At 38.8% G+C, this 12,196-nt stretch overlaps 1 protein-coding gene across 1 annotated transcript in view; it reads right to left on the bottom strand.

Annotated features, from left to right (window-relative positions):
• LOC138157532 (adhesion G protein-coupled receptor E3-like) overlaps positions 1-12,196 on the bottom strand; it is a 246,002-nt gene that overhangs the window by 98,303 nt on the left and 135,503 nt on the right. The window lies entirely within an intron of this gene.

The following is a 12,196-nucleotide window of genomic DNA, read 5'->3' as shown; positions in this document are numbered from 1 at the left end:
TTCTTTCTTTCTTTCTTTCTTTCTTTCTTTCTTTCTTTCTTTCTTTCGCTTTTTGGAGGGCAATTGGGGTTAAGTGACTTGCCCAAGGTCACACAGCTAGTTTTTGTGTTAAGTGTCTGAGGCCAGATTTGAACTCAGGTCCTCCTAACTCCAGGGTAGGTGTTCTATTCACTGCACCACCTAGCTGCCCTCCAACTCTCTATTTTCAATTGCTATCCCCTTTGCCTGGATTTTTCTCCCTCCTCATGTCTGCCTTTTGGCTTCTTTTAAGTCTCAACTAAAATCCCACCTTCTGTAAGAAGCATTGACTAGCCTTCCCCTTTGCGCTCACTGCTAGAGATTGTCTCTCATTTACACTTTATAAACCATGTTTGTGCATAGTTGTTTACTGTTGTCTCCTCTTTAGAAGAGTTCCTTGAGGGCAGAGAGTAATTTTGGCCTTTCTTTGTATCTCCTGTACTTGGAGTGGTGTTTGGCTCAGAAGAAGCACTTAATAAATGCATTTTGGGGCAGTTAGATGGTGCAGTAGAGTGCTGGATCTGGAGTTAGGGAGACGTGAGTGCAGATCTAGCCTCAGACACTAGCTATGTGACCCTGGGCAAGTCACTTAACCCTGCTGGCCTCAGTTTTTCATCTGTAAAATGAGCTGGAGAAGGAGATGTCAAGCCACTCCAGTGTCTTTGCCAAAAAAGAGTTATGAAGAGTCACATGGCTAGTAAGTGTTAAATGTCTGAGGCCAGATTTGAACTCAGGTCCTCCTGATTCCAGGGCTAGTGCTCTATTCACTGTGCCACCTAGCCACCCCATTAAATACTATTTTAAATAAATTCTTGCATATAACACCATAACGGGAAAAAATAGAGAACTAACCCTCCTTAAACTTTCCCACATGGTCAAGTATCTGGTGTTCACCTGAGGTATCTACCCATTCCAATAATGCTCTCAACTGGCCTTTCATTGTAGCCTATGCCCGATCTCCCAATTCTCTACTACCTCTGGATCACCCAATGCCACTACTTCCCACCCTTGATCCTATCTAGACCTCATTCTCCCTCAGGCACATGGTCCAGGCCCCTGGTATTCCCAACCCTTTTCTGCTACCTCCAAGTCACCCCAGTTTACTAGTCACTCCTATCTAGTTCCTCCCTAGACCCCTTCTTCCAGTCACCCCATAGTGTTTGGCCACTCCTAGATACCTCCATCAATATTTCTGTATATAAGATAATGCTCAGATTCCTTAAGAATCTAACCAGTGCTTAGATTCCTTAAGAGTCTGGGCAACATGGTAGATATTTAGAAGCACACCTACCCTCTATCGATGTTTTAATAAACCTTGTTTTTGACTGAAAGGCTTGGATAGAATTCATTTGGACAGGACCCATATGTCACTATTTCAGGGTCCCAGGCCCCTCAAACTTCAACAATGGGGGATTCAAAAAAGGCAGACACAATGATACAAGAGCATCCCAGGCTATATTTATCAGTCAAGAAATAAGAAAAACAATAGGGTGCAGCAAAGAGGGCACTTACTAGGTGTGGCAAGTAACTTAATCCTGTTTGCCTCGCTTCCTCATCTGTCAAATGAACTGGAGAAGAACATGGCAAACAACCTCAGTATCTTCACCAAGAAAATCCCAGATGGGGTCACAAAGAGTTGAACATGACTGAAATGACTGAACAACAACAACATCCTCAATTCATCACCTCTTTAAGAAAGCAGGTAGTATGTGTCACCATCTATACTCTGGAATTGTGGTTGATCACTGAATGGATCATAGTTTTTAAGTTTTTCTAAGTTGTTTGTCTTTTCAATGTTGTTATTGTAAAAGTAATTTTCTTGGTTCTGCTTACTTTGCTATGCATATGTTCATTTGTCTTCCCAAATCTATCTTCCTTCCTTCCTTCCTTCCTTCCTTCCTTCCTTCCTTCCTTTCTTTCTTAGCAATCGGGGTTAAGTAACTTGCTCAAGGTTACATGGCCAGTTATTTCTGGGTGTGGTGCTGAGTGTCTGAGCCCGGGATTCGATCTCCAGGTCATCCTGATACTGGAGCCGGTGCTCTTACTCGCTGTGCTACCTGGCCGTCCTGCCCCCCCAAATCTTTCTGAACACAGCTTTTATCATTTCTTATGACTCAATAGTATTCCAGTATGTTCATGTACCATAATTTCAACTTCTGCCCAATTGGTGCAATATCCCCTTAGTTTCCAGTTCTTTACTACTTCAAAGAGTTGCAATAAATATTTTTGCATATGTGGGTCCTGTACCTCTTTCTTTACTCTATATGGGGCATACTCCTTGTAAGGATATTACTGATTCAAAGAGTAAGTAGAGTTTAGTCATTTTTGAGGTATAATTCCAAATTGCTTTCCAGAATGGTTAGACCAGTTCAAAGCTCCACCAATAGTGCATTTATTTGCCTGCTTTCCTGCAGCCCCTCCAACAATTGTCACTTTCCTTTTTTTTTTTTAAAAATTATGACATTTTGAGGGATGTGGAGTGGAACCTCTGAGTTGCTTTAATTTGCATCTCTCCAACCATCAGTGAGTTGGAACATTCTTTCATATGTTTGTGACAACTTGAATTCCTTCCTTTGAATACTGTCTTTTCATATCCTTTGATCATGTAACAACTGGGGAGAGACGCTAAGTCTTATAAATCCACTGCTTTTATAATTTGGAAATAAGACCTTCCTCAGAGAAACTTGGTACAAAGATTTGTTTTCCCTGATTTCTACTTTTAGCTACATTTGTTTTGTTTGTGCAAAAAGTTTCTAATTCTATATAATTAAAGTTATATATTATATCTTCTATGATCCTCTTTTTCCTTGCTCAGTTATGTTCAGTTATTCCGCACCTATCCATGCAGTTGTACTGACAACAACACTTCTAGGCAGTGATTCATGGAGGAATCAAGAATGTAAAGTATAACCTGATTGTTTCTCTGTAAAATTTAGTTATTGACCAAAATGCTAAGACAACTAAATTTTACTACTTCTTATAAAGTCATCATCTCCATTTCTTTATCAAAGTACTTTGATTTTTCAGCCTCAGACACTGACTAGCTGTATGACCCTGGGAAAGTCACTTGACCTTTCTCGGACTCAGTCTCCTGCTCCGTAGAATAAGGATAATAATAGCATCTACCTCCCAGGATCATTGTGAGGGTAAAATGAAATCATATTTATGAAGCACTTTACAAACCTTAAGGGGCTTTAGAAACACTAGTTTTTATTTATTGTTGTTATTCTTACTGTCCCAAAAATATTTATTTCAGGTCAAGAAGCATTTATTGTTGTTCAGTAATTTCAGTTGTGTCCAACTCTTTACAACCCTTTTTTGGCAAAGACACTGGAGTGGCTTGACATCTCCTTCTCCAGCTCATTTTACAGATGAAAAACTAAGGCCAGCAGGGTTAAGTGACTTGCCCAGGGTCACATAGCTAGTGTCTGAGGCTAGCTCTGAACTCGGGTCTCCCTAACTCCAGATCCAGCAGTCTACTGCACCAGCTAACTGCCCCAAGATGCATTTATTAAGTGCTTCTTCTGAGCCAAACAATAAATGCTTCTTAAACTGAAATAAATATTTTTAGGACAGTAAGAATAACAACGATAAATAAAAACTAGTGTTTCTAAAGCTCTTTAAGGTTTGCAAAGTGCTTTACAAATATGATTTCATTTTACCCTCACAATGATCCTGGGAGGTCGGTGCTATTATTATCCCTATTCTATGGAGCAGGAGACTGAGTCAGAGGGAGGTCAAGTGACTTTCCCAGGGTCATACAGCCAGTCAGTTGTACCCTATCATCATGAGCCCATGCAAATTCAGAGGACAAGCAAGAGAGAAGGAGGATGATATGGCTGAAAAGTCCCCAATTCTAGACTCAGAAAACCTCTGTTCAGATCTGTCCTTTCTTACAAACTACCCATGTGAACTTGAGCAAGTTATCTAAACTTCCTCAGTCTCAGTTTCCTTTCTCTGTAAAATGAGAAGGTTGACCCTCAAGAGGCCCTTTGCTCTCCTTTCCAGCTCTTGATCTATCATTCTAAGACAACGCTTAGATTCCTTAATTGCCAATAAAAAGACCTGTAAGACAACAAATATGCCTGCAAAGTACAGACTGCATTCACACAGATGTTCTTAGATATTCATCTCTTTAAGATTCTTGAAGACATAAAGGAGGAGAAAAAAATACTGATCACATTAAGGAAACATGGTATTCTTGACAGAATAAAGGCACTTTCTTCTGTCAGAAGAAAGGAGGAAGTATTTGTCAAAAAGGAGAGGCAAACATTCTCCAGTCTCTTGCCAGGAAGTGATAAACAACTCAAAAGAAGAGTCAGAGACTTCTGTTGAGCCTAAGTTAAGGGTCATTGCCCTAACTGAGTTTTGTAACACTCCAGCTGGAAAGAACACAGTGCCCCTTAGCCCAGCCACTGACTGAAAGTAGAAAGAGATTGCAGTTACCCACTGGAGAATGGAACTGATGCATTGACAGGAAAGGATCTGCACACTGAGAAGAGCCCAGTGTCAGAAACCTGCCTAGCCTAACCTGGCAGCAGCTACCTAGTAGCACAATATCCTGCCTAGTCCACTTCAGTAGTTTCAGAATCTGGCAAAGAGACAATAGAATCATCAAATAATCTTCTCAGCTCAGCCCAGCCCAGCAGCAGAATGACTCAGCAGAGCCACCATAGATACTATGCTCTGAAAGGAGCCAGCCTAGATGAACAGAGAAGTAAACTAGAAAAGACATTGGACTCTACAGGTCCCAGAGTTATGAGTTGCCTTGGCTACGTGCATCTCCCATATGTGTTGCTGACTACCATTTTACTTTGAGTTTCTGCCTACTCTTTTCCCTTCCTGCATTCAGGGTGTATTTTTGGTAAACTGTGCTCCCAGTATTGCAGGAAGAGAGGATGATTTGTCATTACTATTATTGCTATGTTGCTTGAATAAATCCATTTACAAAAGATGTCTCCTGCTTAATTATTAAGGGAAAAGACACTGGTGGGGGCTCATGAGCTAGTGTTTCAGAGGATAGCTGCCCACAGAATTACCTCTAGCATCCTGCAAAGTAGCAAAGAAAACAGAAAGTAGAAAGTAATAACAATTATCTCTCTAGGGGCCCAATCAGCCAATGGCAGTGTCAATGGGACGAGTAAGTCTTGAGGGACATCACAAAGATTAAAGGACTATGACTTTATGTTATGGCCCTTTAGGAGACTTCTGGGTGGAGCTGAGATACCATGATGGGAGGAAAGGATATCCATGACATCTGATCACTGACTTTAAGGGGAAAATACTGCACTTTCATTAGTTCTTGCCCAGTCCGCTGTTGCCTATGAGGGGACTGGGGCAAGCTTCTTTGCTTCCCCACTTACCTTGGTCACTGCTTTTTGTCCTTTTGCTTTTCCTACACTATATGTTCCTCAGGAGCTTAAGAAGGGATATTTTCTTTCACAGAAGACTGGTTAAGGGATAAAGGAGGAAAGAGTTGAGATAGTGATGTTTGTCTCAGTGGGAAAAAGGAGAAAATATCTACTTTAATTTCCTTTATATAAAAACGGCAATGATCTTTATCTTGCTTATTGTATAGTCTTGGACAGAATTGCCCGGGTCCCTGAGAGACTTTGTAGCTTGCCCATGTTCATTCAGCCAGTATATGTCAGAGCCAGGAATTAAGCCTGGCTCAGAGGTCAGTTCTCTATTTTTTCCCTTTATGGTGTTATATGCAAGAATTAATTAAAAATAGTATTTAATGGGGTGGCTAGGTGGTGCAGTGAATAGAGCACTGGCCCTGGAATCAGGAGGACCTGAGTTCAAATCTGGCCTCAGACATTTAACACGTACTAGCCATATGACCTTGGGCAAGTCACTTAACCCCAACTGCCCTGCCTTTCCCCCTCCAAAAAGCAAAAAAAAAAAATAGTATTTAATATAGGAGTAAGAGATAAATGGGAACTAAATAATGACATTCTGAACAATAAATAAGAGAACACATCAAAAAAAAAAGAATGAACAACTATATGAAAGGGAATAATGTTGAAACAACATGCTAAACTTTTAGAGATATAGGAAAAGCAGTTCTCAGTGAGAAAATTTATTTCTTTGAAAAGAAACTTTAGGACTTCCAAGAGCTAAGATGATGGAATAAGCAGGAAATTACCTAAACTCTCCCATATTCACCTCTAGACAACTATTAAATAGTGCCCCCAAATGCATTCTAGAACAGCAACAAAAAGACAGGGTAAAACAATTTTCTAACCTAAGACAACTTGGGAGGTCAGCAGGAAAGGTTTGTTTCACCTGGGTAAAAGGGGAGCATGGCACAAGGTAGGCAGTGTTGGTAAGCCAGCAGCAGGTCCTGCCTCAGCAAGTCAGTGGGAGGCCCTGAGCCCCATTGCAGGTCAGTGACCAAAGTACCACAGTACCCTTGCAGCATCTGACAAGTCACTAGCCTCCCTTCCCATGAATCTCCACCACAGAACCACTCCCACCCCTTCCACCACCCCACGGGCCTCAGCGCACACTAGGTAAACCACCAACCAGATCCCTGTGACACTGTACAACCCCATCCCTCCACTATCTCAGCACAGCACTAGGGAAATGACAGATGCCAATACCAGATCTCTTGTGGGACTCTGTGCAACAGAAGGTGAGCTGCCAAATACTTGAGGCACCATGGCAGCACCAGCCACCCCCACCCCCACTTCAGAGCAGCATCAAGTAAACTGCCAGACCCCCACACCTCTGACACAGGAGTAGGGTCCCCTGTAGGCCTCATGGTAGCACCAATGAAACAGCAGACCTACAGCCCCCATCACAAAAAGTTTGGACAGCACCCCTTGCCCCCCCAGGAACAAAGTTTAACTTTAAAAGTAATGAAATAAGCTGGACAGGGGCAGTGAATAGAGTACCAGCCCTAGAGTCAGAAGTACCTGAGTTCAAATCCGGCCTCAGACACTTAACAACACAAAAACTAGCTGTGTGACCTTGGGCAAGTCATTTAACCCCAATTGTCCTCCAAAAAAAAGAGTAACAAATAAGTTGGAAAAGATGAGCAAAAATAAAAAAAAAGAGCTGTCCAAAGAAAGTTATGGTGACAGACACAAACTCAGAAGAGGACAACAATATCAAGACACCTATGTGCAAAATCTTAAATAAAAAGGCAAAATGACCTCAAATCCAAAAAGAACTCCTGGAAGAGCTCAAAAAAGACTTTAAAAATCAAATGAGAGAGGTAGAAGAAAAATTGGGAAAAGAAATGGGAGTGATGCAAGAGAATCAGAAAAAAAGTCAATAGCTTGTATATAGGAGGTACAAAAAGTTGGGAAAAAAGATGTACAAATTTTGCTGAAGAAAACAACTCCCTAAAAAGTAAAGTAATTGGCCAAATTGAAAAGGAGGTTAAAAAAAACTAACTCAAGAAAATAACTCCTTAAAAATTAGAATTGGACAAGTGGAAGTGAGTGACTACATTGGACATCAAGAATCAATCAAACAAAATCAAAAGAATTAAAAAAAAATAGAAGAAAACATGAAATATCTCATTGGGAAAATAACTCATCTGAAAAATAGACCCAAGAGAAATAATTTAAGAATTATTGGACTACCTGAAAGTCATGAAAAAAAAGGACCTGGACATTATACTTCAAGTAATTATCAAAGAAAATTGCCCTGTTATCCCTAGATCCAGAGGGTAAAATAGACATTGAAAGAATTCACCAATGACCTACGGAAAGAGATTCCCAAATGAAAACTCCCAGAAATGTTATAGCCAAATTCCAGAACTCACAGGTCAAGAGAAAATTTTGTAAGCAGTCTGAAAAAAACAATTCATTTGAATTTGAATGATTGCAGGGAGCTTCCAAGTTAAAGGATTAGAGGGCATGGAATGTAATATTCTGGAAGACAAAGGATCTGGGACTACATCTAAGAATGACCCACCTGGTGAAACTGAGCATAATCCTTAGGAAGAAAAATGATCATTCAATAAAATAGAAGGCTTTTGAGTTTTTCTGATGAAAAGACCAGAGCTGAACAAAAAACCTGATTTTCAATTTCAAGACTCAAGAGAATCTTAAAAAAAACAAAAGGTGGGGAAAACCCATAAGGGATTCAATAAGGCTAAACTGTTTGTAACCCTACACAGGAAGATGATACTTATAATTCTTAATAACAGTATCACTATTAGTGTAGTTAGAAGGAGTATACATAGACAGAAGTTGTGGACATAAGGTGACTTCAAGGGGATGATATCAAAAAAGAAAACAAACTTTAATAGAACAGAAAAAGCTAGAGGATTAATGAACTGAGCAGGCAATTAAAAGAGTAAAGAATTGATCGATTAACATACCCAAAATGAATATGAAAGAACAAACCCTGAAATTTGGGTTGTAATGAATAAAAAAATTAAAAAGTCTGTAGAATGACAAAGATGAAATTTTTCTTACAGAAGTTTAAAAAACCAATAAAGTTTTAACTACTCTGATAAGAGAAAAAAAATCAAATAAAAAAAGAATGAAGTATATGCACAATTAGAGAAGAAATAAAATGGGTGATCAGCATCGATTGGACATAAGTATATGCCAGTAAAGCAGAAAATGTAAAGGAAATAGATAATTATTTACAAAAAAAACCCATCTGTATTTTGGATCCAAACATCTTAAACAATTCAATCTCAAAAGGCAAAATTAAACAAACTATAAAAGAATTACCAAATATTGGGGGGGGGGAGACCCTGGCCCAGAAGGATTTGTAGACAAATTATATCATACATTTAAAGAGCAAGAATACCTATATTTTACAAATTTTCCTTAATAACTGGAAAAATACTCTCTAAAACTCATATCATGAAGACAAATATGGTTATAATATCCAAACACAGGAGGGATAAAGCAGAGAAAAATAACTATTGATTGATATATTTATTGAATAATGGAATGAAAAATTCAAATAAAACTCTAAGGGAATGATTACAAAAATATATCCATAAAAAATTCACTATGACCTAGCTGAATTTATACCAGGAAGAATACAAGGTTCAACTTTAGATAACAAAAGAGTTAACACAATTATATTAATGCCTCATCCACTACAAGTCACGTGATCATATTGATAGATGAAGAAAAACCCTTTGATAATATAAACATTCATTTTTGTTAAAAATCTTTAAAATTATTTGAATAAAAGCAACCTTAAAAAACACAGACATTAAAAATTCTTTAAAATTTTGAGCTTAAACACAAAAATGCATGTCTATTTACACTAGAAGAACATGAAAAGAGAATTGTATATGGAACACGAACTTTCATTTTATGCTTATTTTTTTTGGAGGGGGATAGGTAGGACAGCTGGGTTTAAGTGACTTGCCCAAGGTCACATGGCTAGTTTTTTGTGTTAAGTGTCTGAGGTAAGATTTGAACTCAGGTCCTCCTGACTCCAGGGCTGGTGCTCTATTCACTGCACCACTTAGCCACCCTTGTATAGTGCTTATTTTTAAAAGAATGTAAGAAATTCCACATATTACTCTTAAAATTATCCTGCTTGTCTGTGATTATTTCTGAATATCCTTCTGTTTTCTCATATGCATCAAAAAATTTCAATGGCACTTGTTTGTTTTGGAATCAGTATTGCTTATCCCATCTACCAACTCTCTACCTCCTCACTTAACCTGAAAGAGATTAAAAAATATTCTTGTAACATATAATTATAGCAAAGCAAAATGAATTTATGCGACAGGAAGGGGCTATCCCACCAAGCTGGGAGCTGAGAGGAGTCCCGTGTGAGTGGTGCAATCCTAGACCTGGGGTAGCCCTGACTATTGGCAAAGACTGGCCAGAGCAGATGTCAGGAGAGTGAATCACCAGCAGCTATGGCAATTTCCAGACTTCTCAACCCATAAGCGCCAAAGAGAAAGTAAAAGGTTGGTGGGGAACTCTGTTAGAACTCTAGAATAGCCTGAGAAAACTAATCTCTCTTTAATGAGGCTTTTAAATCACTGTAGTTTATGGCATGAGAATTGACCGAAAGGTATAGGTTCACAAGGATAAGTGAATCATTCAACTCTATCACTCAAACTGATGGCACTGTTACTTTTTAATTTACTACATAAGTGCATAACTTAATCATACTCTCTCTCTTTATGTCTGAATCTGTGTCTACAATGGATGTCTACATAATGGGTTCACCATCTGAACTGAACCAACTGGTCAACACCTCAACCATCCCCAATCCTGGTCACCTCTGAAGTGTGTCCAGATTACAGTGACCAGATTGTCAAGGGAGCACTAAACTTTATCATATGAGAAATAGTTGTAAGAATTGGTTTTATTTTGCTTAAAAAAAACTGAGGAAGGGTATGATCACTGCCTTCAAATATTCAGAGGGTTCAGCATTTAAATACACTTATTCTGATTGACATACTAGACAAATGTAGGAGAAATGAAGTTATAGGAAGGAAAATTTACTCTTAGTGGAAGGAAGAAGTCTTAATAATTGGATCAGATATCCTCAGGAGGTATGGTATATGTATCCTGTTCCTGAAAGTACTCTAACCCAACAGGAATGTGGAAAGGGATCATGCATAAGGTACAGGAGGTGGAGCAAGATGCCATCTAATGTTCCTCGATGCTTTAAAATTCAGTGATTCTCTATTTCTTTTGTATTCAAACAACTAGTTTATCTTCATTTAATAAATCGAGGTGTGGTTTCACTGAATTGACCAAATCACCTGGCTGTCTGTGAGAACACCGACTGCATCAACTAATTGAGTATAGCTGTATAGTAACAAGAAAATCAGAATAGTGGTCTTCACTGGGCCAATCCTTAGTCAGTGCTCACACATCTCTCCCCAATATAACTTCCTTTTCCCCTCCTTTTTACAGTAGCAAAAAGAAGTCATTCTTCCATGCATTTACTGAGTAGTGGGAAGTAGTGCTCACATCAACCCCTTTCCTTGATCCTGTGAGTTGAACGGATCATATGTTTAACACTGAGTTCAGAGGAGTGATAAAAGGAATGGTTTCTAGTGGAGAGGGTTGCCAGGGATGTAGTGTCCTCAAAGTAGAGTCAGGTTTAATTTATTTTTTAAAAATCTTTTTTTATTTAAAATTCCTTAAAAAATTTTCAGTTCCAAATTCTTTCCCTTCCTCTTGCCCCTTCCCCACTCATTGTGAAGGCAAGAAATACCATACCCATTATACATTGAAGTCATGCAAAACATATTTCTACATTAGCCACATTGCTTACCCCTTCTTCCCCTCCAAAAAAAGCAAAAAAAAAAAGCAAAAGAAAACAAACTTCCAACTACATTCAGAATTCAGCAGTTCTCCTTCTGGAGGTGGATAGCATTTTTCATCATGAATCTTTTTAAATTGTTGTAGATCATTGTATTGATCAGAGGAGCTAAGTCTTTCACAGTTTATTATCATGACAATATTGGTGTTACTGTATACTGTTATTCTGGTTCTGCTCACTTCACTTTACATCAGATCCTATAAGTCTTCCCAGGTTTTTCTGAAACCATCTACTTCACCATTTCTTACAGCACAATAGTATTCCATAATAATCATACATTAGGAGCCTGCTTTTCCTGGCACTGACAATTTAGCAATGGGTAGTTCAGAGCTTTGAATTGTAAGTGTTTCTAGGTTGCAACCCTCAAAGGCTATGACCAAACTGGCTGTCAAAGCCCAAGAAAACTTCCACAGTTTTCGTGGAGCCTGGAATCAGGATCTCTATGGCACTGGAAAGAGGGAGGGGGGTCTAGGGTGTAGGGATGAATTTTGATGTAAGCCCATGTCATGATCTCAATGCTGGTAGCATGGGAGGGGGGAAGAGCAGGGTCAGTGAGTATCAGTTCCTGAGTTTTTAACCTTGTTTTGGATTCTTGGCATTCTAGACCATAGAAATAGAAATAGATCAAGTTGCTTGTCTTTGGCACATAATTTCTGTTTTGGGGAGGTCTGAGAGATCATGAAGATCAGAGAAAATGTCTAGTGTATTATCTTGTTGCTCACATGACCCAGAAAAAATTATATCTTTTAATAAGATCTATTTTTGCTTTTGCTTTGTTTGGGTTTTTAAACTTTAGCTGAAGTGTAATAGACTCTACTTTAACCCCTTATTTATTTTATTTTATTTTTGCTTTTTGGAGGGCAATTGGGGTTAACTTGCCCAAGATTACATGGCTACC

This window comes from Petaurus breviceps, unplaced genomic scaffold, assembly GCF_028583685.1.
Source record: "Petaurus breviceps papuanus isolate PSGF00001 unplaced genomic scaffold, PetGlider_PUasm1.0 172, whole genome shotgun sequence".
In the NCBI taxonomy this organism is placed as follows: domain Eukaryota; kingdom Metazoa; phylum Chordata; class Mammalia; order Diprotodontia; family Petauridae; genus Petaurus; species Petaurus breviceps.
The sequence above is the reverse complement of the archived record's forward strand: the minus strand, read 5'-3'. Positions and strand labels throughout refer to the sequence as shown.